This window comes from Sturnus vulgaris, chromosome 15 (assembly GCF_052056855.1).
Source record: "Sturnus vulgaris isolate bStuVul1 chromosome 15, bStuVul1.hap1, whole genome shotgun sequence".
Lineage (NCBI taxonomy): Eukaryota > Metazoa > Chordata > Aves > Passeriformes > Sturnidae > Sturnus > Sturnus vulgaris.
In genome coordinates, this window is record NC_142257.1 from 19,490,820 (window position 1) to 19,514,923 (window position 24,104).

At 48.7% G+C, this 24,104-nt stretch overlaps 1 long non-coding RNA gene across 1 annotated transcript; it reads left to right on the forward strand.

Moving 5' to 3' along the window:
• Nucleotides 1-926: 926 nt before the first annotated feature.
• LOC148222068 (uncharacterized) lies at nt 927-21,856 on the forward strand. The gene is made up of 3 exons (XR_015807050.1): nt 927-989; nt 6,051-6,104; nt 21,749-21,856. It is a non-coding gene; the product is annotated as an uncharacterized LOC148222068 (long non-coding RNA).
• Nucleotides 21,857-24,104: the final 2,248 nt, after the last annotated feature.

Here is a 24,104-nt window from a genome sequence, read left to right on the forward strand (position 1 = left end):
TAAATTCCTAAATATTTCTGTCTCCTTTTCCTCCAGAACATTTTGCTTCACTTCCATGTCCAAAGCTACAGAGATGCTTTGCCTATTCTGACCTCAGTAGTAAGATTAAAAAATTGGATATTTGATCCTCTTGACATTCACCAATAATTTGGGGTTTTTCCATGTATTATTTTCCCATTAGAATATGAAAATATTATTTTTAAAAAATTGTATATCTGTATATTTGGTATATGGCTGGCAGTGTCTCTTCCCAAATATTCCTGCATGGAGCAGAGGAGACAACAGCTGTGTGGGAGAGCTGCAGACAGGAGATGAAGGAAATGACACTGCCCAGCTACCAGTGCCAGGAAATTTGGATACAACCAAGACCCTCCTCCTCACAGAGCTGGGGATAATGTGACAGTCAATTGAAGCTGCACGTCTTTCAAATTGTTGCCTGAAGGTGGGACAAGGGAGTTTTTCTTCAAAAGTGCCTTAAATGTTGGGTGTTAACCTGAACTGGTGTGTCTTGGCTCCTGCAGCCTTCCCTGCTCCCGTGCAGACCCTAACGAGAAGCTGAGATGTTTGCTGTGAAATTCCATCACTGAAAGGACCTCGAAAATGTTGGAATGCTGTGATCCTTGGGAAAAATCTTTGCACATCTTTGTAATTTTGTTTTCTTGACATTTCTATGCTTTTTGCCAGAAGGAAGGTATCAGGAATGTGCAGACTGTGTCCACGAGCTTCCATAAACTGAAGAAATGCTAGAGATGCTTCAAGGCAGATCCACTGTTAGGCACTGCTCTGTCTGATTTCCTTCAATATCAGCTGAAGCTCTGATTATTTCCTTTTCCCAAGCAAAAGGTCAATGGAAAGTAAGCAGCCATTCCTATTAATACAACTGTAGTGTTTCCTTGTTGCCATGGTTTGTGTGTGTAAATGATGATAAAACAAGCACTTACACTGAAAAGGGCAGGAGCAGGCACCACGAAAAAGTTTCCCTGGTGTAGGTAAGTATTCCTTATTTAAAAGCAAGTTTTATTTGGCTGGTGTGCAGAGCTCTGTCTTCATAAATGTTTAATCCCAGAGCTATCAAACCTTCCTTGACCTCGAGGTTTACAGTAAATGAGGAGAAAAAAAAAGGAGCAAGATGTTCCTTTGTAGAAAATCAAGCTTAGAGAACATGGCTGGAGCTGCAAATCGTTCACTGTCATTTTAGAAACGCTGATAGAGATTTATTAAGGTGGAACTTTTCTGGAACAATCCTGAATCTCTACAGCCAAAGACCTGAGAAGATAATACAGGAGTGTAGAATCTCCCAGGGGACTCCTGAGATGGCTCCTGAAATGCAGCCTGGAAGAACAGGACAACCAAAGTGGTGTCAGAGACACAGCAGGGCCAGGCTCACCCCACAGGCCAGCAGCTCCTGCCACCCTCCACAGAAATAGGTTTTAAGGTCAATATTATTTTCTTAGTGTTTTCCTTTGCAGAGGATTGTGATGGAATGGGCTGTGAACAAGTTCTGGCTTGGTCTGTGCTTCACGTGATGGGGGGCTTTGCTTTCTAAAAACAAACCTTTTTTTCAAACAAACCTTTGCTTTCTAAATGTTTGTTTGGAACAGTGAGTGAGAGGTGAAAAATTGCCAGGGGATGCTAAGCAAGAAAGGGTTAGGGAAACATTTTTGCATATCCCCAGTTGTTTGAGGATAGAGCTCAAATTGCTGATAACTTTTGGAAATCTGGTTGTAAGTGGCCTCTTCCCATTCCCTTCATCCCTCTTTATGAATCTCCAGGTGTCACCTGTCCACTGTGCCTGTTCCTGGAGCAGGAGAGATGAGAGATGGGAGAGGGCACAGCTGGCATCCAAGGGGAGCAGAGTCTGTGCCAAATTTAGTGATAATGAAACAGAGGGAGATCCAAAGATTCTCTTTGAATGCCTGAACAGGACCCTACTGCGTATTTTAACACGGGAGAATTGCAGCCCCAGCTATTTTCTCTCTCACTTTTTTTTTTTTTTTTTTTTTTAAAGGAAAACAACAACAACAAAAAAGAGATTTTGACAAGCTGGTGGCAGATTTTAAGTTTCCTACTCCGGAATAAATTGAGGCAACTGTTTTTCAGCCTGCCATATTTCCAGTTATTAAACTGTGTGTGGTCTGTACCAGTGCTCACCACCAGAGAGCCTTAATTGTGGGTTTTAGTGTTGGCCTGGGTCACCTGCAGTGCCAGGGAGCTTTTGAGGGGCTGTGGGACCCTCAGGACTGTGGGACCCTCGGGACTGTGGGATCCTCCTGGGCTGTGGGATCCTCCTGGGGCTCTGGGACCCTCAGGGCTATGGGATCCTCCTGGGCTGTGGGATCCTCAGGGCTGTGGAACCCTCAGGACTGTGGGATCCTCCTGGGGCTATGGGATCCTCCTGGGGCTGTGGGATCCTCCTGGGGCTATGGGATCCTCCTGGGGCTGTGGGATCCTCAGGGCTGTGGGATCCTCCGGGGCTGTGGGACAGTCCCAGTTCTCTGGCTCTCTCCTGGTTCTCTCTCGGTTCTCTGGCTCTCCCCCGGTTCTCTGGCTCTCCCTGGTTCTCTGGCTCTCCCTGGTTCTCTGGATCTCTCACCCGGTTCTCTGTCTCTCCCCAGGTTCTCTGGGTCTCTCCCCGGTTCTCTCTCGGTTCTCTGGGTCTCCCCCGGTTCTCTGTCTCTCCCCCCCGGTTCTCTGTCTCTCCCCCGGTTCTCTGGCTCTCCCCGGTTCTCTGGGTCTCTCCCCGGTTCTCTCCCGGTTCTCTGGGTCTCCCCCGGTTCTCTGTCTCTCCCCCGGTTCTCTGTCTCTCCCCCGGTTCTCTGTCTCTCCCCCGGTTCTCTGGCTCTCCCCGGTTCTCTGGGTCTCTCCCCGGTTCTCTCTCGGTTCTCTGGGTCTCCCCGGTTCTCCGGGACCCTGCCGGGGCCGAGGGCCGCAGCCCAGGCGGGTTCACAGGCACAGGGCTGAGCCGGGCGCGTTTGGAAGTTCAAGCTCAGTGAACTGAGACCGGGCAGAACAATCGGTCCCGGGAAGGCCTCGGGGCTGCCCTTCCTCACAAACCCCCCAGCCTCTGCCCGGCCGCCCTCCCCGGAGGCGTTCACAGGTTTTCCTGACAAAAGAGCAATTACGAGCTGACAGGAACAGCGCACAAAGAGGACGGGGATGACCCCGAGGAGGCTCAACACATGGCCGGTCACCGACAAAGCCGCCCGCTCCCATTCGATGCCGTTCGAGCCTCCCAGACTGGCACGCTTGACCAAGAACTGGCGGGGTGACTCATTCGTCTGGCGGCTCTGTGATTCATGAGCCTCCAGGAGGAAGGGAGGAGGGAGGCAAAAGCTTTTCAAATCTCCACTTAAATGCAAGAGAAACACATTCCCCACAAAGCAGACGCTCGGCTGTGTCCAATTGGTGCCGGGATGGCCGCACAAAGCCAGGGCAGCCGGCCTGGTGTGACGCACCCGGGCCTGGCTGCGCCTTCCCAGCGCCGTGGTTTGGAAGGGCTGCAGGGCAAAAACAGCAACAGCTCCTGACGTCCTATCCTCGTGTGCTCCGTGTGTCCTGGCCCCGGGATTTCCCCAGGAACGCCCCACCGTCACTGCTTTGGGGCTGGGATCGAGGGCTTTGACCCGGTGCTCAGGTCGGAAAACCTCAAGTGACTTTGTCCGGCTGAAATTAAACTTGTGGTCAGCGCCAATGATTTCGGCTCCGTGTCGTATGTGAGCAGCGTGTCCCCAGGCAGCGGGGGCATCCTCAGAGCACAATGTGATCGTGGCAGAGGCTCCCCGGCATCCCTGCTGACCGTCCCTCCCCTTGGTGACAAGGGACAGAGGAGAGCCCAGCCCTGGCACCGAGCAGAGCCTTCCCTCGGCGCTGTCTGAGCCCTGCCAGGAGCTGTGGGTGGTGCAGAGCATTCGCTGCAATGCTGGAGCTCCCAGCCACCATTCCCCTCCCAGGCAGCGTTTTATTTATTGTTATTTGTTGCTTCAGACATATGGGTCAAAATGCTAAATTATTTAGCAGCTGTTGTCAGATGGATTTTAAAACAATTAACGAGTGCTAAAAATGGGCAGCTTGCTCTCTCTCTTGGATTTTGCCAAAGAAAGTGCCTGTTTTCTGTTTGTTTGCCAGCAGTTTGTGCCTCCTGCTGCTCTGGCCATGCCTGGCCTCCGAGCACGTTTGTCCCTCAGCGAGTGCCAGCTGCCTGAGCCAGGGCCCAGCTGGCCTGGTTGGGGGCTGGAACACCCCAGGGTTATTTTTTTTTTTTGCATTTCTGGTGTTGTTGTTGTGGTCCTGGGCACGCTGCATCACCCACGTGCCATGGCTGGATTCCACCAGCCCACATTCACGCTGGGGACACAGTGCAGGAGCTGCTAAAGCCCAGCACCAAGGGAGCTCGGGGGCTTCCCTCTCTGGGAGCACCAGGACAGCTCCAGGATCCAGGTGTGAGCTTCTCCTTTCCGTGCTGGGAAGGCCCCAGCTGGGATGGGGAGACCTGCAGGCTGCACTGGGGTGTGCAGTTCACATGAGGTGACCACAGCCATCAGGGTTACCTGTGCTCACCTGGGAAGGGGACAATGTCCAGGGCATGGTGCCACTCACACCCCTGGGAGAGGCTCCAAAACGAAAATCAACTCTGACCACAAAGGCTGGGGATGAAGTTACTGAGCTGGGGTCAAAACAAACCCGAGGTGCTGTGAGGGTGTGGGTGTGTCGAGCATTCCCTCTCGGGGGTTTTGCAGCTTGCCTCAACCAGAAATGCAGCTCCTGTGTGGTGAGAGTGTGGGATGTGCAGGTCAGTGCTTCCCGAGGCTCTCAGCTCCACGTGAGCAAGAGCATCCTTTGACCACAATTCAAGAGCATCCTCTGGCCACAATTCAAGAGCATCCTCTGGCCACAGTTCAAGAGAATCCTCTGGCCACAGTTCAAGAGCATCCTCTGGCCACATTTCAGAGCTCTAGCTCCGAGCCCAGCTCACAGGGCACACTGAGGCCACCAAGCATTTGTTTATCTGCATCAGGATGTGCTTTGTCGGGGGTCAAAGGGAGGGTTTGTTCCTCTGTGGAGTTTGGGATCACCCATGAAAAAGCAGGTGCTTTGCACTTAGGCACACGTTTAGAAAAGCAGGTGCTTTGCACTTAGGCACAGTTTTAGCCCCCTGCTGCCAGCCCAGCTCTGGGGGATCCCTTGGTGGGATGTGCAGCTCTCTGCCAGCTCCAGGGAATAGGGCAGAGCGTGGAGCACATTCAGCTGAGCTTCTGTTTCTAAAAAGTGTTGCACTAGGCAAAGGATTTGGACCTGAATGAAAGTGGTGGACCTAATTTTAGGCAGTACCTATGAATGAAACTTGAAACAAGCTGTTCAGGAAATACCTTCCTCTGCAGCAGTGCCAGGGAGAGTATGGGATTTAATGCTAAATTAGCCAGTGCCTATGAACAGGTTACTGTGAGAATACATTTTCCTACTTTCAGTTAAATTATTTTTTTAAATGAATCTTCATTTCTACATAAATATCCATGTGCTTCTACAAAAGTTGCAGACCCTTCCCCTCCAGGGAACAAAAGCCTTCTCTGTGTCACCTTTTGCTGTGTGTTTGTCACCCTGGCCCCACCCTGCAGAGCTGCTGGCTTCAGCCTGGGGATGGCCCAAAGTCACTGGCAGGTAGGAGAAGATTTGACAGAGCTGGAAACCTGTCCCAGATGAGCAGGCATGCTGGCTTTCCGTGCTCTGTCTGCCTGTGCCTTTTTTGTTGTCCAACATCCTTTTGGCTTTGTGTCATCCCTCAGTCAGGATTTATTTGAGATCTCAGTCGCTCTCTGCAGTAAAGTTTGTAGTACAAACGACAAAATAAAGCAAAGCTACAACCCCCTGACTGCCCACAGGGAGGAGAGAGAGATCAGGTGCATGGTTTGTATTTCTGGGTGGTAAATGCCCACCTGACCTGTGCCATACTCGTGCTGGATTTATTGCTCTGAGCCTTTCAGGAGAAAGGCAAGGTGCACTGCCAGAATAATCTTCAAAAGATGATGGGGTTCTTAGAAAGACTTTTCTCTCAGTTTGCAGACTTGTGACCCGAAGCACTGAGTGGATGGGAGAGGGAACCTGCCCAGGTGAGTAAGCAAAGTTTATCCCTGAATCTGTGTCAGCCACGTGAAAGGAGGCCGGGCACTTTCTGAGGTTGGGAAATACCCAGATATTTGCACAAGACCTTGCTTCAATGGAAGGCACAGGAGATTATTGATTCAAGTCAGTGGAGTGAGGATTTCCCTTGGGTTCTCTGTCCTTGTCCTGCCCGGGCCAGACCCACATTGCAAAAGTCATTTCCTGTCCAAACACTGATCCTGAGCTGGCCTTGCTTTGCTCTCGTGGGAAAAGGGCAGTGGGAAGTGTTCAGCCCTGCACAGCTCTTAGCAGAGGTATCACACCTGCCCCAGGTGCTCCACTGAAAACCTTTCAAAAGCTCAGATCCAAATTAGGATTTCCAGCAGACATTTGGAGATACATGGACCAGAAATGGTTGGACTTGGAGGGAGTGATGTGAATCCCTTGGGTTCCTTTTAGAACCTCACCTTGCTACCTCTGCTGTTGAGTAAAACCAAAGTGCACATCTTGAGATTTGCTTATAATTTCTGGATATCTTAAAAACCCACAACTGCCACGAGCTGTTCCTCCTCCAGCCCTTCCATAGCAGAATTCCGGGAAGTAACACCTTTTAACAACAAGCAAATCTGTCTTAATAACTCAAAAATCTTCTGCTAGAAGTCCAACTTTCCACTGGCAACAGTTCTGGTTAATATTGGAAATTCTAAATATCTGATTAAACATTTCTGGAATTTCTGGGAATACATCGAGATGCTTAATGGGCTAGTTCTTCATAAAGGTTTTCAGCAAAATATCTTCCACTGGGTCTTAAAGGAATCCCTCCAAGTAATCCATCTCCCTAAATTCTTAATGTGGTTCCTTACATTTCCTAAGCTGGCTCCTTAAATGACTTATGCTCTCCTTTGCAGAATGCATAGACACAAATAAACCACATATATGAGGAAGGAATGTTCCTCTCTGCCACAAAACAAATTAAATATATTGATCCAAAATCACCCCTGGAGGAACTCCTGTGAATCCAGACGAGTTGAGTTTATTAAAGCAGCATTTCTGATAGGGGCTGGGAACAGCAGGAGAATGAGGTTTTGCAAGAGTAAAATGATTGTTTATTAGTGATGAGTGAATCACAAAATGTCTGGCATCTGTGTTGATTTTAGAGAAAGAACTGAAAAAGTTTGAAACCTGATCAGGTCTCTCTGAATCCATATGTCAGCAAAACTGCCTGGAAGTGTCTGAGTCAGGGTTCTCATTCAGACATTCTGAATTTCAGACATCCAGATTTACATGGTTGGATATTGTCATATCTCAGCAAGTGCTGGGAAATCAGGGATGGTGAATTCAACTGGTAAATAAACAAGAACAAGCTCGTTCCTGAATTTGATATGATTGTGATCTTTTGGAGGTAGTTGCACAAATTCCCCAGCCATGCCAGAGCTGCAGAAGGCAATGTAAGAGCAGGGGAAACAAAATTAATTCCCAATTCAGACTTCATAAATAAACAAGGCAAGTGGTGTCCAAACTTTTGTTTTGTTTTCCTCTTAAACACTGTGTCAAACCACAGGAAGCTTTTCAAATGTCTCTCTATAGAAATCAGCTTTGGGGCTGGAGCAGCGTGGTTCTGTTTTGCTTTTGTGGAAAATGTCTGCACAGATCATGATGATAATAATTACTATTATTACTATTTTCATATCTTTAGAGCAGAGCCTCACCCTTCCCTTCTGGACCAATTTGCACCTTTCTGGACCTGTGTTCTTAGAACTCAGCAAGGCTGGTTATCCAGAATAAGTGTTAAAACCTCAACAAAATAGTGATCTCTAAAATCAAAGCCATTTCGAGCCCCAGGTAGAATTCGGGGCTTCAGCATTTCCATTCAGGCCCTTTCTGGTGCAAAACGAAATCCTTAACAACCACGTCATAAAATAAACTCTTCATCCTCCCATAAAGTGTTGAACGTGGGGAAGAAAAGTGCATATCTAAAGAAATATGCAATGGGAACAGGAGGGCAAAGACTTAATGACAATCTGGAGAGCTGCATGAGCACCCTGGTGCGTTTTTGAGTGGCTCAAACTGAGAGAGAAATTCAAGTTTAACAGGGCTTATACAGCTGAGCAGAAGGCTTTTATTCCTATACATCTTTTTCCAGAAACAGGAATTACGTCTAAGAATTTGCATGGCAGGAAATAAATCCGTTCTTTACTCCTCTGTATTTTATGATCCATCTTTTAGCATGCAGGGAATGGGGGGGTTCCAGGTTTTCCCCTGCCAGGCTGAGCAGCAGGAGTGGGGATCCCTCCAGCTGTGCCTGTACCAGAACTGAGGCACTCAGGGCAGCAAGGGGCTCCTGGAAGGAGCTGTGGGTCGGTGTGCAGGCTGTGGGGTTGGTGTTAGGGGTTATTCTGGGAGCTCCTGCTGTAGGGTTGGTGTTGGGGGTTATTCTGGGAGTTCCTGCTGTGGGGTTGGTGTTAGGGGTTATTCTGGGAGTTCCTGCTGTGGGGTTGGTGTTAGGGGTTATTCTGGGAGTTCCTGCTGTGGGGTTGGTGTTAGGGGTTAGTTTGGGAGTTTCTGCTGTAGGGTTGGTGTTAGGGGTTAGTTTGGGAGTTCCTGCTCTGGGGCAGGCTGTGGGGTTGGTGTTGGGGGTTATTCTGGGAGCTCCTGCTGTAGGGTTGGTGTTGGGGGTTATTCTGGGAGTTCCTGCTGTGGGGCAGGGCTCTGGGACAGGACCTGGCCCCGAGCGTCTCCTGCTGGCCCAAGGCTCCTGAAATCGAGCACAAACCAATCCCTCCACAGAGATCCAGAGCAGCTCCAGGCTGCAGGAGCAGAGCTGGGTTCTGCTGGGCTCTGCTGGGCTGAGAAGAGCCCCACAAACATCCCCTGTAATTCCCGATGAAGAAGAATAATGTGCAGAGAAGCCTCAGGATGGGCAGAGCTGTGCTAGCAGGGAGCACAGAGGGATCAGGCAATGGCAGGCAGGAGAACGCAGTGTCTGAGGCAGCCCGGTGCTTCAGACAGCTCTGCAGCAGCCTAAACACATGACAGACTCAGGCAGCTCCCACTGCTGCCAGCACAACTGCTCGCAGCCTCTGCCAAGAAGCCAGATGCTGCTGCTGGAAAAAATATCTTCCAGAGTTTGGCATCAGGATCCTGTGATTACCATCCAAATGGGAGGAGATGGAGTGATAGAATGTGAGTTTAGTATTTAGCACCCCAGAACTGTGCAGCAGCCTTTGAAGGCAGAGGAAAAAAGTTCAAGCAAAATATTTTTGCTAAAAATATGTTCGGAGAAATGAACTTTTTTTTTTTTTTTTTTTTTTTTTTTTTTTAAATAGCAGAAAACCAAACTATTATTAAAACAACGCAAAATATTTCATGTCCGTATCAATTAAATGAGTAAAACCTGGGACTGTGGATTCTTTACTTGAGTAAATTTTGTTAAGGAATAGTTTCATAAAGGTCAGAGCATGAGCTCTTTGTCTCTGGTGTTGTTGCTAGTGGAAAGTTCCACTGCAGAGCATCACAGCGACTCCCCTACCCAAGACAAATAGAGATGGCTCGGAGCATTCCCACACAAGTTTGGGAAGGGTTGAATTCAGATCCAAAGTCTGCAGCAAGCCCTTCTCATTGACAAACAGGGGCCAAATCCCTAAATCTGAACTGATTGGGTTTGGGGGAAGGTTGAGCCTGAGCCTGAGCCTGGCTCCAGACCTTGCAGTTTAAAGCCACGTTTGGAGGGATGGGACATTCCCTGAAGAGGCTGGAGGCTGCTCCTGAGCCTCCTCCTCCTCCTCCTCGTTTCTGTGTGGCTGCAGGAGGATTTGGAGCCCCTGTGCAGTGAGGTCCCACCAGCCTGGCTGGCCTTGCCGAGGGTCCCTGGTGGACGTGGTGGTTATGAGAGCTCAGCATGTTGAGAAATGCAGGCGAGGCAACATCTGCTCCCCTGGCTGGCTGCACTCACCTCTGCTCTCCAGTCTTGTGCTTCTATTCGAGTGCTGGTCCCACTCCATGACTGGGAATCCTATTATTATTGTAATAGTAGTAATAATAATAATAACAACCCAAGTGGGAACTCAGAAACTTACATCTGGAAAGTTAAGACATGAAGACTGTTTTGTTTTACTTGTATTTTTTGGTTGCTTATTTTTATGACAGATCTGTATTTCAACAAATGGTATCTCCTTGCCTGTTATAACAGATCAGAAAAAAAGTAAACAAAGCTATTAATCATCATCTCCCAAACTCTGCTTTCTGGGCATGTCAGATGGTTTTGGAGGGGAGGTGGGCAGGGGAGCAGAGAGCATCTGTTCCCTCACTTGGGAGCTCCCCCAGCGCTGCCTGCCCCTTCAGGGAGGTTTGTAAGGGGGAGGATTCTGTGCTGGGTTTGTCCTGGAGGGCTCAGGCTGGGTCATTCCTGGACAGTGCTGTGCCTCTTCTTAGCATGGCAGAGTGCCAGCCTGCCTGGCTGCTGATGTCCCCAAAGGCCACAAGATCCCAGGTGACTGCTGACCTAATGGATTTCCCAGCAGCTTTTGACACCTCTCACCCTGATAAATTCGGCTGCTCACTCTACAGCAACCAAACAAGATAATCCCAAACCTCATCTTTTAAGGACACTACTAACTTATGGAAACATGATGGGCTGAGTGACTGGAGGGCTGCAGTGGATGTCCACAGGCTCTGTAGGCTCAGGGGGAACCTTCTCACTCCCCACAGCCCCCTGACAGGAGGGGGAGGCTCTGCTCGCAGGGAACAAGAGACAGGAAAAAAAGAAATGGCCTCGAGTTACAGCAGCACAGGTTTAGGATGGATATGAGGGGAAAGTTCTTCCCCTAAAGGGTTTTCCAGCCCTGGCACAGGCTGCCCAGGGCAGTGATGGAGTCACCATCCCTGGAGGGATTTAAAAGCTGTATAAATATGGCACCTGGGATCGTAGTTTAGGGGTGGGTTTGGCAGTGCTGGGGTAACAGTTGGACTCGATGATCTTGGAGATCTTTTCCAACCCAAATAAATCTGCTCACCCACGTGGGACTGCTGCTTAGTCCTTCCCAGATTCTGTGTGGACACTGCTTTCCTCTGAGGCTGTTTCACTTGGGAAGGGGAGCTGGGAGGTGTTTCCAGGTGAAATGGCAGCAGGATGCTGTCACAGCCCTGGTGTCCACCCCAGAGAGCAGGACAGCTCTGCTCCCCCAGTTCTTGGCCAGGCTGGCAGCTTTGATGAGCTCTGAGAGCCTGAGCAGTGTCCCATGTGCAGATTTCTGCTATCAAAACCTGGGGGGTGTGGGTGGCATCTTCACTCCCAGCCTCACCTCTACTGCTGAATTTGGGGTCTGCAGGTGCTGGGTCTGACAGTCCTGGGGGGACGGGGGGAGCTGGATGTGCCTTTTACCCCACACAAAGAAACCTGATCTGCCCCCATTACCCGATTTTACCTCTTCCCATCAGTTCACTGGGAGCACTGAGCTCCAAGCAACCTTAGCCAAGGCAGCATGAATTCCAAAACACCTGAAATCCAGGATACCCTGGATCAGGAACCACGGGCTGGTGTTGGTATCCCAACTTCACACAGCACAAGTCCAAGTTTGTGCTTCTGAACAGAGGTGACACAACACACGTGAAAAACTGCAGAAAGCAAAGGAAGCTGTGCTTACAGCTGAACCAGAAATGCCTTCTGTGGGAGCTGTGCTGAGCTGCTGCTGCTGCCTGGCTCACCTGCTGGGATGGAAGGGACCTCACCTGAGGGGTCCCCATGGAAGGACAGCTGCAACTTTCCCTCCTCCAAGGATGGCTCAGGCACGATGCCCTCGCCCAGCCTGGGCTGGCCTTGGGAGACTTGGGTGGTTTTATTTTAACTCTTGGCTAGTTCAGGTCTTACTGGAGTAACCCAGTCATTGCAGCCATGCACCCCCTCATTGAAACCATGTCTTATTACATCTCGTGTTACAGACAAGAGCAGACTGGAGAGCTGTTCCTCACCTCTTTTGTTGGTATGGCAGCATTTGGTTGTCTGCAGAAATATCTGAGGCTCACCTCTGCTGAGATCTGTTTCTCCTATTCCTGCCTGAAGGAAACATCTTTATTTTCCCTGTATCTGGAGCTGGCTTAGCTTGGTTTCAGAGAATCAGAGGCATAATTTGCTTGGGCAGTGAAAGCTAAGCCTTTAAAGTCCCCACACTGAGCACTTAGGGCGGTGGTGGTGTCCTGGTTTCCTGGGAAGCACAGCTCCACTCATTAGGTGCCAGTCACCCAGACTGAAAAGCCACTGGTCATTCCCCCAGGTCATGGACTGCACTCCAGCAGCTCCAATTACCTCAGCAGAATGGGATCACCCATAACAACCTAAGGAAATCAGGAAGTCACCAAACAAGGGAAGTAATTACAGCTTCTTTCAATCCTGAAAAAGCAACCTGTTCTTTTACGACCCATCAAAACCATGTGTTTGCCTTTAGTGGTTAAAATAAAGGGTGTGCAATTTGGGAATAATCCAGCTATGAAGTTTCCTTAGTAATTGGCAAGTCCTGAAAGGTTTTCACTTCTGCAATTTAAAGGTGGTGAGCATGAAATTAATTTAATTTTCTTTTAGATTAGCCTTGAAGGGACACTACAAAACCAAAGAATGACATTCTCAAAGGGTGAACCCACATTTCATCCATTTGACATAAAGATTATTTTGTTAACTACCTTTAAATTTCATTTATAATGTGATTTAGTAATGCAGTAAAACCAGAACGTCAGTCACTGCAGTTGTATCAAACATTCAGAATTCGAAAAATATTTACCCTTTTCAGAGCAAGGTCTAGAACGTTACTGAACCCTAGCAGAGCTACTATCCCTTGTTTTTCAGTCCTGTTTTCAACACACCCATTCATTTGATTCGGATTCAATTGATTGTAGGAGAAAAAAACCCTTGTTTGCAATAACAAACCTGCATTTTTGTACAGCACTTTTCAAATGCTCAGGGTACTGCTGTGGGAGATTCCTTCAGTGATGGATCTTTTGGAGATCTGAGCATGAACCAGCTCCTCTCTGTGGAAATGAGGAGTCTGATGGCACATGGTCCTTGTGGCTGAGCTTAGGCTGAGACCTGATTAATCCAGCTGAAATCAGGGGATGACTGAAAATCCTTCAAATGCTGGGCATCCCTGCCCCAGGGCCAAGACACAGGATGGTTAATTCTGAGGAACGTTTTCCACCTAAATTATACTTCAATCACTTTCTTCTCTGGAAAAGGCTTTAAAAAAAGAATAACAAATATATTAGAATATTACTCCTAACTTTTGGTAGGGAGAGTGTCTAAAGATCACATCCTCTATTTTAACTGAAAAATGAATGAATTAGATCATTGTGTTACATTGTTCTGCATTTATTCATTATTTGTGTGCTGAATGTTCAATGCCCTTTATATCACATAATTCACTTGACCAAGGTGTCTGATTTCTCCCTTCCTGAACCATCTCCAAACCTCTGTGTGTTTCTCAGGTGTGTTTATTGCTGCTGAAGCCAATGGCTGTGCCCACAGCAGGTGGGTGGCAGAGCAGGATCCCAAAATGAAGCTCCTGGTGTTTCTGAGAAGGAATTAAAATCTGGATTCCTCCCAGCTCAGCCCTCTGAGGACCAGACCTGCACTTTCCCAGAAAATCATCCTTCAAACCAGAAAGTTTGGGATACACTGGGTGTCCTGCAGCTGCCACTGGAATGCTCTGGGTTGTGTTTGAGCTGGGCACAAGAAAGGGCAGCTCCTGCTCAGGGAGCAATGCCCATGAAAATTCGGGGAGAAAAGGGGAAGTGATAGAACACGGAGCTGTTTGCACAGCCCCACCATCATCTCTGCTCCCCAAGTTCCTTTCTGCTGTGGTTTTCCCAGACCTGCTGCATGTTCACTGATTCATCCTCTCCATTGCTGAGACACCTAAACATTTCCAAAGGAAGGCACGAAACCAGGTCAGCAGAGTCAAAGTAACCAAGGGAAAAAAACACATATCCTTGTACTGAGAGAAAAGTCAGGAAGAACAAGAATCCTGTAAAAGTGGGATTTTAAAAAGGAAGAAAAAGAAAACATCCCCAGATGGGTTTGAAAGGCAATGTCTGCCAGCTGGAGCATATTTGGTGTCTTACATCCCAAGAGCTCAAGGAGAAGAGCAAAGCTGGTGGTACAGCCTCTGCAAATCCCATGTCTGAATTATTTTGGGTTCACTCAATGTAAGCACAGAACTGCAGCTGCACTCCAGCCTCCTCTGTCCCCTAAACACGTGGGGAGCCTTGGACACGAAGCTGAGGTGCCACGGGAAAGGTGTCAAAATATTCTCTGGTAGAGAGCAAGAGCAGGAGCTCCCTGTTGTGTGCTTGTCCCTCAAGAGCAGCCACACTCCAGCCCTGCATCCTTGGGCTGCTTGGACTGACAAGAATTTCCTTTCTATTGCTTCCTGGAATATCTCTGACCCTTCCCCTGTTCCTTTCTGGATTTTGTTTTCCAGAGTAGCTGGCACACAGCTGCTTGTTTGTGGCTCACGTGAGCAGCAGTGGGTTCTGATCCCAAAATGGATGTTTTAGGCCAAACAAGAGCTCCTGAAGCATTTGTTGTCTCCTTGAGGAGCGTGGGGCAGCCAGGTCCCCATGGACATCGCAGGTCCTGCCCCAGCACCCCAGCACATCTCAGCCCCACAGACAGACTGCACTCACAGGGAGCTCACTCACATTTCTGCAGCTCAAACCAGCTGGGAATGTAAACCACAGTGACCAAGGAAAGTTGGGGATATTGCCAGTAAATGCAAAAAAGGAATATGGGGAAAGCAGGAGGTAGGAACATGAACACTGTTTATTCAACATTCAACACATTGAATCAAATGTGTGCCAGTGACCTTCCCTGTGGTTGAGATTAAGACCTTGGGTCAGACCTTTGCTGTCTGGATGGGGATTAGCTGCATGAATTGTTTGGCAGAGACACCAGGTGGCTACAGAAGGTAAAACCCAGCTCTCAGTGCCATTTTGGGCATGTAGGGTATGGTGCCAGTGAGGAAATCGTGATCCATGTCTAGATTCACATGTAGAATGAATGCAAACATCAAAATGCCTTTTTCCCAGATTTTAAGAGTGTTCAGACCCAAGGGTTGGTTTTGTCTCTATGAAGGTAAACTTAGTCCTCTAGAGGGCATGGTTACACTGATTATATATTTAATAATTAATCACTATTACCTTGGCTATCTGCTCATTTTTACCGGTGTAAATCAGGGGTCAGTGAACTGGCCCAGGTGAAGTTTCATTCATTGTCTTTAAGCCTTGTTGTAAGGCTTTCCATAGAGTCTCTCTTCTTAAGGAGCCTGATCCTGTATGGGCAGGAGGGTTTGGGTTTGGTCACTGGGGAAACTTTCCAAGAGGTGTTTGGAATTCATTCCTTGCTACCAAAATCCAGTGTGAAAATCTATGTTTCACATGTATTTATGTTCCTGCTTTGGTGAATCCCAGCGTCCCTTGGCAGCAGCCTGGACTGGTTCATCTGAATACCAGCAGGATGTGGGGTTAGAGTCCATCCTCCTCAGCAGGCATGGAGCTCCATGAAATGGAAATGATCTTATCCAGCCAAATTTTCAGTTTTACAGAATGGTGCAGATGTCACTGTGGCCCCCAGCTGCCTCTCCCTGGTGGGCAAACAGAGCAGAGGGAGCAATTCGGGACTGCACAGCACAAAAGAAAATTCTGCCCAAGCTGAGCCAAAAATCCACCTCTCCACCAGGGCAGAATGAAGTGTGCAAAGCCCTTTTAATCGTCTTTGTGGAGCTTACACGAAGTTCACTTGTCTGTAATGGAAACACCTGCATTTTATTCAGTTTTACAATATTTAAATCCCCTTATAAAATAAACGGCTACTTGCTGGAATGGTACCCATGCTGGATGTCCAAGATCTGATGCATTTTTAAGTTATTTGGTAAGATGCAGTAGAGAAAGAGCAATACTGGAAACAGCCATCAGCCACTGCTAGGAGGGAGAAGTATCAGACTCCTTTTTTGTAGCTTCCTGCAACTTCTTAGTACATTCCACCCTCATAACATGTTAAGATTTCTCTCCTGGGTCATCCATAGTGCCAAACCAACACTGAGGAACTGGAAAGAGCATTAATTGCATTAATTGGTTGTAATTACTGAGCTGTGCCACACACTATCCCTTCCCTTCTTCAGCTACGACTGAAGTCACCCTCAGCCATCACCCCCTGCTCCTGGGCCATGATGATTATGGAATTACATTTTCTCAATTCCTCTACTTTTTAATGAGTTCTTTCTCATGACTGAGGGAGGGATGTTCTTAACTGGTTTAAATGATATCTCCTACATTTCCCAGTTCAAAGTGGATCTACCAAGGGCTGGGCTGCCCTTCTCTTGTCCCTGCTCAGACATTGGCAAGGCCAGCCTGAGGTGTTCCTTCACACAGCCTTGTTGTCAGTGGGTTTGCAGGAAGAAAACAGCCTAGAAAATGGTCCTGTCCCAGAAATGTGATGCTGGCCTGGTAATCTAACCCTTGTGTGCAAATGGGTTCATGTTCTCTGGGTGATATCACAGATATCTGTTTTACTGCCAAAACCTCATCCACTGTAGGCCTGGCTTGTGAAATGACTAAAATAGGACTTGCCCCTCAAAAGCATGGCAGGATTTCTGTACACAACAAAACTCCTTTCCATAGCCTAGCTAATAAATATTGGAATGTACCAGGTGCATCCAGTGAAACTTTTATTCTCTGTCCCAGGATGACAGCCAGGCAAATCTCTCCTTCAAAACAGGAAAAATGGAGGTAATTTTCTCTTCTTCCTTTTTTCTTCATATTCTGCTAATAACTGAATTTGATAACAGCAAGAATTTCCTAAGTTAGTGCAAATCTCCAGTTGATCTCTGTGGATCTGTCTCTCCACTCCCCCTTGCTGTGGATTTCCCAGGTTTGTGTTCTGTGTGTAAATCAGCAGCTGCCTGGCCTCACACACCTCAGCTCTGCCACTGTGAGAAGGCTCTCATTAAAAATGACATCAGAAGCTGTTCTGCAGAGCAGGTTCAGAGCCAGAGGAGCCCTGTGGGGTCACTCACAGCTGGTGCAGGTTCCCCTGCAGGCTGGGGTGCAGACACCCCCTGAGCCAGCTGTGGGACCCATGGGACCCATGGGACACGTGGGACTCTGCTGTAAGGTTCTGCAGCACTCTGAAAACAGAAAACACTGCAAACACAGCAGGGCCATGGGGAGGAAGGAGAGGCTGGCCCAGGGCTGTGCTGGATGCAATGCTGGACATGTGGATCCTGATCACTGTTACTGCAAACATCTAAGTCATCCACAGCAGCCATTTTTGGGCTCTTCCCTCTTGCCCTGAGCTGAAGAAGGTTTGGCCATGCTTCATTTAGCTTGGCTGGTGTGAGGGGAGGAGCAGTGGCCCTGGGACCCACGCCCATCCCTCCACCCCAGCCCAGCACTGCTGGCCCTGCTGGATTTTGCTCAGCAGATCTTTGTCAGGCTTGTCCAAACAAGATCTGTTAGCACTGACCTACCAGCCAGGAGTTCATGCCTCTGACTCCAGGATACTTCTTGGTGGTGTTTGTTCATTGAAATAATCAGTTATTGTAAGATTTATCACATTTAGGGGGATGCCAATAACATTCTCCTTGCTGTCAGGGGCTGGGTAGGTACTTTATTCTTTTACTTTCCATTCCAGTGTGGGTTTGGGTTCATGGAAATGACAGAACCTCCACCTTGAGCAGAGCCAGCTCCTTTGCAAACCTCCCACAGCCCTTGGCAGTGTCACAGTCTGGTGGCAGCTCAGCCTCTGGGAGTGAAAGGTGCCAATCATGCAGAATTGTGCACTGGTTTTGCACGAAGCCAGCTCACCTGCTTGCTGCAGTCTTGGATCAGACCACCAAGCACATTTTCACTTCTGCCTAGGAACGAGCCAAACCCACAGAGTCCAGGTCCAAATCTGGCTTCAGGCTCCCATGGCCTGATCCTGATGGACTCTGCAGCTTCTTCACTTCAAACACCACGAGGAGGTGAAGGAGTGGCTGCAGGTGAGACCCTGGGCATGGCACAACCTCAGTGCTGGCTCAGAGCCCCACGGGCCATGCTCTGACTCTTCAGATAAATGCATTTACAGATTCTGATCTCCTTTTGATGATTGCCAGGCTTTTTCTTTACATTTCCTCCCTTCCCAGATCACACAAGACCCCAGAGCAGCTCAAACATTGCACATCAGAACTGATGGTGGCCCATATTATTTTCCCAATGCTTTTTTTACACACAGAGTAGCACGTAGTTTGGATCTGACATCTGAAATGGCTCATTTTCTTCATATTTCTTGACTGAATTCAGGGGAGCTGGCTGTGCTGGGACTGCAAGGAGGAAGGTTAAATTTCATCAAGTCTTTTTTGAAGGAACATTTAACATTTTTGCTGTGGGGGCTGATAAGCAGGCGTTTGCATCTCATTTGCACCCTCTGAATCTCAGGTCCAAATCCTAATGAACAGAACTCTTCATCCTTCCAGGAGGGAGGCACTGTGGAGTGTCCACTCTAAAGCATTAAATTATTCCATGGGATATCTTGAGAGTTTGTCTGTAATTTTGCTGGAAATACCATGAGAGAACGTAGAGCTTTTCATAAAGGAATTTGTCTTAAAGCCTAAACGTTTCTGTGATCCATTAGGAAGAGTTGGCAACCAGATACCCAGCAGAGCATTGAGGGGTGGGAGCCATCCTGTAAAAAATTCCTTTCCAAAGTGGAGTTTGACTTCATCCAGCCCAGCACTCGGTGCAGGGGTGTGCGTGGAGGTTCCCTGGGAACAGACAGCAGGAATGTGCCTATAGGTCTGGGGAGCTGCTGCATTTCCGAGCTGAAATTATTATTACTGTGTTTCCAAATTTCCTTTCAAGTTCCTAATTACCAACAGCCAAACCAAACTCACTTGAAGACAAGTCTGTGTCCATCCACAGCCCTACAGCACTGCCAAGCCAGATTCTGTTACACTGCTTAGGAAAAATGACTTTCTATGCCTTCAATGCATGGCTGGCTTTCCAGAATACTTTTTCTTTTGATTCTGTTGTTGCTTCTTTCTCCTTCAGAGACTTTTCCTCTGTGGAGTCCCTTGCCACCACAGATCAAGGGCTAATCTTTTCAGGTCAGTTTGTGGGAATTTAGGTAAATAAGTGGGTATTCCCATAAATCATGTATTTTCAGAGGTCAGTGAAAGTGCTTATATTTCCATTGCCTCTGGAGAGACTTTTAGCTCTGGCTTCTTGATAAATCAATTAAATTTCTTTTGCTGACAGAAATAAGAATAGCACTGTTTCCAAACGTGTTACATCCCTTCTTTGTGAGGGATGTTGGGAATGTGGCTGCCAGAACTGCACCCCTAAAGAGTCCATCCTGAACACCCCAACTTGCCCAAATTCCCACTGATCTCAGGGGCAGGTTGAGTTGTGGGAGGAAAGCCAGTGGGATCCTGAGGGCTTTATGAAGAGAATTTCCAGCAGGTCAGAGACCTCAGCCCTGGGGACACCTCTGGGTGCTGTGCCCAGCCCTGGGGACACCTCTGGGTGCTGTGCCCAGCCCTGGGGACACCTCTGGGTGCTGTGCCCAGCTCTGGATCCTCAGCACAGCAGGGACAGGAGCTCCTGGAGCTGAGCAAGGGCTGGAGCCTCCCTGTGCCCAGGAAAGGCTGAGGGAGCTGGGGGGGCTCAGCCTGGAGAGGAGCCCCAGCTGAGAGGGGCCCCAGCCCTGGGTGCCCCTGGGTGCCCCTGGGTGTCCCTGTCTGTCCTTGTCTGTCCCTGTCTGTCTCTGTCTGTCTGTCCCTGTGTGTCTGTCCCTGTGTGTCCCCGTGTGCAGGGAGGGTCAGAGCAGTCCCAGGCTCTGCTCCAGGTCCCAGCAGTGGCACCAGGGGAAGGGGCAGGGGCTGATCCCAGGAATTGCCCCTGCCCAGGAGGCAGAACTTGTGCCCTGGGCAGAGTGTGCAGAGAGGCTGTGCAGTGTCCCTGCCTCCCTGGGGACATTCCAGATATTCCTGTGCCCTCAGCTCTGGGATGGAGCAGGGAGGTGGCCCCAGGTGACCCAACCTGAGCCAGGCTGGGATTCTGTGTGATCCCATGAAAGCTGCAGCCACCCGACCCCAAGGGAGCCAGAGGACAGGGAGCACACTCAGAGCAGCAGCAGCAGGTTCGGATCCAGGGTGGGTGATTTCTGCTCCAGTTCTCCTGGGCTTCCATGGGCAGGTGTGCCCACAGCCCTCTGTGCACATGGACACCTCTGATCTCTTGGACAGACAGGTGACTGCCTCGAGGGGAGGAACTCTGTGTGAAATGGAAAGGACCTCAGTGCAGAGTAAGGACAGAGTGAGGAGCAAGGCACACTGTCTCCAGAATGAGTGTAAAAACACACAGATGTAGAAACAGGTGTTCAGGATATGTCTTTCCCACCTTACATCCCTTTCCAAGCTAATCCACATTTGAGGACACAAAATACTGTAAGCATTCCTCCTTCTTCCAATACAACTGCATTCATTCTTCCATCCCACAGCTTTCAGCACCAGGCATATTCCATCCACACAGAGCATAGCTTGCATTCCTGCTGCACCACAAACACACATCCTACTCATGCTCTTCCATGGCTGCATCCCACAGCCAGTGGAGAACGTTGTACTCACTCAGATATTGGCTGGAGCTCCAAGGTGTGGGATCCTCTTCATCTCTGCACGTTCTCCTCGGCTGCAGGACTCCAGACTCCACTGCTTCTTCTCCTTTAAAACAGTCTGTGAGCACAGGGAGAAGTGGTGATCAGACTCTTGTTTCAGATACATAAAGGATGAGTGTCAGGTGGAAAACTCCTGGCTGGTACATCCAGCCCAGCAGAGGCTCCACTCACTGAATTAAGAGTTCTGGGATGTAAGGCCAGTCACGGTGTTCACCACAGGCCACCTGACATATCTGGGCTCCCCATCCTGAGCATTTAGAGTGGAAATGCTGAAGGATTCAAGCCAGCAGTAGTGAGGCAGGAGTGTGGTTTGGTTTTGTCTTGGTGCCTGGCAGGCAGTGGTATTGCAGCATAGATTTGTGTGAGCAATTCCTTGTGGTCTCAATGCACTGCAGAGGAGTCATCCAGGGGACAGGCCAGGGGAGGACCTGTAATGTCCTGAGACATTTGCACCTTGCTGGATGGGAGGGTGGAGGAATTGTATTTCTCCTGAGCCACACGTCCCCAGTTCTGTCAGACAGAACATCCGTGCACAGGGAAGGGACAGTTCTGCTGCAGTCCCACCCCTCCCTCATGCTCCCTCTCCAAGGGGCTCCTCTGCAGCTCTCACTGCAGTCCTCGCTGCTCTGAGGGGTACAAAGTGAGAAGGAGGAAAAGGAACGAACTTGGTGTCAGTGGAAATGCTGCTCCTGAGTTTGCCCCAGCTGCCAGATGTGGAAGTGGCTGGCAGGGGCAGAATGGCTGCAGGTTTTGGCCTGGAGCAGCTTTTGGACTGGAGTAGGTTTTTAGTTGTCATTGACTGATATTTGTGGGAAGCTCTGGATGTCCAAACCTCCTCCACCATTCTCTTGGCAATCCAGCACAGCAGCTGAGGGGGCTAAAGCTGGGCTGGAAGTGCAGCCAGGGAGCCTCACCATTAATTCTGCCATTTCACCCTGCACATCTGACCTCTTTCAGAGTGATCTGATGTTTCTTTAAGAAACACCCTGTCCCTATGAAGAAATGCCAACAGAGGAGAAGTTTCAAGCTCGCTATTTTTATTGAAGCTGTTGGAACAGTGTGGACATAATGTAAGTAACGGGAGCAGCCAAGAGGGTGTCTGTCACTCAGTGACTCAGGCTTCAGATCAGACACATGCAAGCCCATACAAACAGGTTCAGCCCAAAAGTCATGATAATAAATAATTTATTTTCCTACATTTCACAACAGCAGATACAGTAAAGCGAGTGTTTTCTTTGGAAGCAGGCAGTTCTGGTCGGCTGGATCTGCTTCCCACACCAGCAATAACATGTTCTGAATGAGTGGAGGGAGATTCTGACCACCATTCTGCCAGAGCCTGCTTGGTTGAAGACTGCTGAGTCTTAGGAAATGGCTCCAGAAGGAATGAGTTCAGTGCTCTGAGGTACGTGGCATGGTCAGGATTCCATCCCATCCCTGGGAGCAGCAGAGAGATGCAGTCAGCCAGGTGGGCATCTGGACAAAATGGACTTTCAAGGCATTTTTTCTCATCAGTGTGGGATTGCTGAGTCACCCACAGCAAATCTAAAATGTCCCAGGACGTTTAAAGATGATTTCAGATCACCTGAGCTGCCACATCAAGCTGGGAAAAGAAATGCAAGGCAAAACATGGGAACACCAGAGTGCTCCAGGTGAGGACAGAGCCAGGAGCTCCAGTGGCCCTGCAGGTGAAGGAGTCTGGATGCAGTCAGTGCAGCAGCCTGATCTCTGATGGTTTAGGGCCTGAAATCCCTGCTGGTCTAACCAAAAATTTTAATATCTTACCCCTTCAAAGTCCCACTGCCAGTACATGAGGTGAGGCAATACAGGAGCAAAAATATATATCCCAAATGTGCAGGTAAGGTTTCCAAATATTTCAAATCCTCTGTTGAAGTTGTAATTAGAACAGAATTTATTAGTATGCTGGATATGACCTTGCCAGGAGAAAGGAAGAATAAAGCAGGCAGTATCCTAAGCATATTCCAGGGTAAGTGGTCTCTCAGTCTGGTACTTTGAGGACAAACCATACGAACATAAATCTTTACTCATTATTTAATAGGGTCATTTAGGAAACAAAACAAAGAGAGATATTTGTTTTTCCAATCATTTAAGCTGTGCATGTTTTGTGTTTGTCTAAACAAGGCAAAAGTACAAACTGCTTTTCTCACTGAGCTCCCAGGGAATTTGGCAGATTTCTGCTGCATCTTTGGGTGCTAACCTGGGGTCACACCCGCCCTTATTGCAGCAGCCCCATTCACATATTTACATTTATAACCTGAGATCCTGTCCTGCCTCCATCTACAGACCAAATGCAGTTTAGCAGTGAGAAGTGGGAAGGTTTCTGTAGCTGCTGGAGCTCAGGGGGCTCTGCAAGCCCCAGCTGCTCGTGAGTTTTCAGCAGTAAAAAAAGTCAATTTTAGGGGTTGATAAGCAGAGACATGGCCTGAGCTCCCTGGACAGCCTGGGGCTGTCTGAAGGAGAATTGTGTTACACCCTCCCTGCCTGGGTGCTCTGCACTTCCAGCAGTGGGCAGGAGCAGCTCTGCCAGCTCCAACACAAATATAAAAACTCAGGAGAGCTGATCCTTGGGAATTGCCATGGGATATCCAGTGCTGCTTTGGAAAGTGAGGGATTGGGTTCATGTGTCCTGGAAGAGAGCACCCAGAGTGGGTTTATTGAGGGGTTTGGAAGAGAGTGTGGAGCAGATTCTTTCACTTGGGCTCCCTCATCAGCAGGACATGTGCAGGTCAGGGCACTGAGAAATCAGGGTCAGGACAGGTACAATCACTGCCAGCTATGGCCACAAGCCAGGCCCGGGATGGAGGCTCCAAGATATCAAATACTTTGATATCATCCTCAGCAAGCTGGAAAATAAAGAGGAGGGTTTGGAGCTGATCCTCACAAAGAGTGCTTTCAGCTCCTCTTCCATCCTCTGAGCTGGGGAGGGCTCAGGGAGCCTCATTTCTGCATCCAGCAGCAGTTTATGACAGGCTCCATCTCATCTCAGGGCTCTGACACAGACACACTGCCTTGTCCAATTCACAGATGCTTGCATCTAAAAGTTTAATAAGCGCTTCATTTGATTTCTTAATGCATTTCACAGAAAGTGAACATTTTTCCTGGCAGAGCAGGGACTCTGAGCTCTTTTATCTGCACCCCATAAAGGGCTGGGATGTCTCTTGAGCTTGGCCAATAATTTGAAAGTCATCCAGATTTTGTTTTTCCTGCAGGTCTAAATGAAAAGTGAATGTTTTAAGTGGAGGAGTAAGAGGTACATTGAATTTGGAAATATGACCACAGTAGCAGCAGAGCTGTG